Below are 783 nucleotides of genomic sequence, written 5' to 3' on the forward strand. Positions count from 1 at the left end.
ATATATATATATATATATATATATATATATAACAGACCAATTACGTCTTGTAATAAATTAACATAATAATTTTTTTAATAATAATTTTTTCACATTTTTATTATTAATTTTGTTACTTCACTCTTGCAAATGAGCTGAAATTTAGATTTGGCATTTTATTATATTTTTTAATATAATATTATTTTTAAAACAAAGCATTATTTATATCTTTTTAGCTATTTGTTTTGTTCATTCATTTGGATGTGAGATGTGGACCTCATTATATTTTTGTTTTATTTGATCTTTTAAAAGGTTGACAAAGAATCTACATTGTAAACGGACAAGAGGGAGAGACCATCTCAAGCATTCCATCCTCCTTAGCTTTCTCCACGGGGTCCTGTCCGAGGCGATCGAGTCCTGGCGGGCATTTAACTTGTGCTTATTGACCAAGATGACATCCACAGAAAAAAGGCACATTATGGCGTAGCTAATGGACATCAAGGGGTCAGTTGCTAACTATGTGAGAATGTAGCATCGTTGGAAAAGAAAATTACTGCTAAGAGATTGGATGAGTATTTAAACCAAACATTGGTTGGAATGTTTGACTTGAAAACAAATCTTTTTGCCAGCGATGGAGTGTTTCCTTGGGTTTTGAAATTCGGGACTCATCTAAGAAAAAGATATTGGGTTTTGTTAATCTGAACACGGCCAAAACGAGAAATTATTGTGTACGGACATCGCATGCATCTCTGCATGCGACGGCCAAAACGAGAAATTATTGCATACGGACACTGCATGCATCTC

Source organism: Phalaenopsis equestris, unplaced genomic scaffold (genome assembly GCF_001263595.1).
Source record: "Phalaenopsis equestris unplaced genomic scaffold, ASM126359v1 Scaffold001228, whole genome shotgun sequence".
NCBI classification, from domain to species: domain Eukaryota; kingdom Viridiplantae; phylum Streptophyta; class Magnoliopsida; order Asparagales; family Orchidaceae; genus Phalaenopsis; species Phalaenopsis equestris.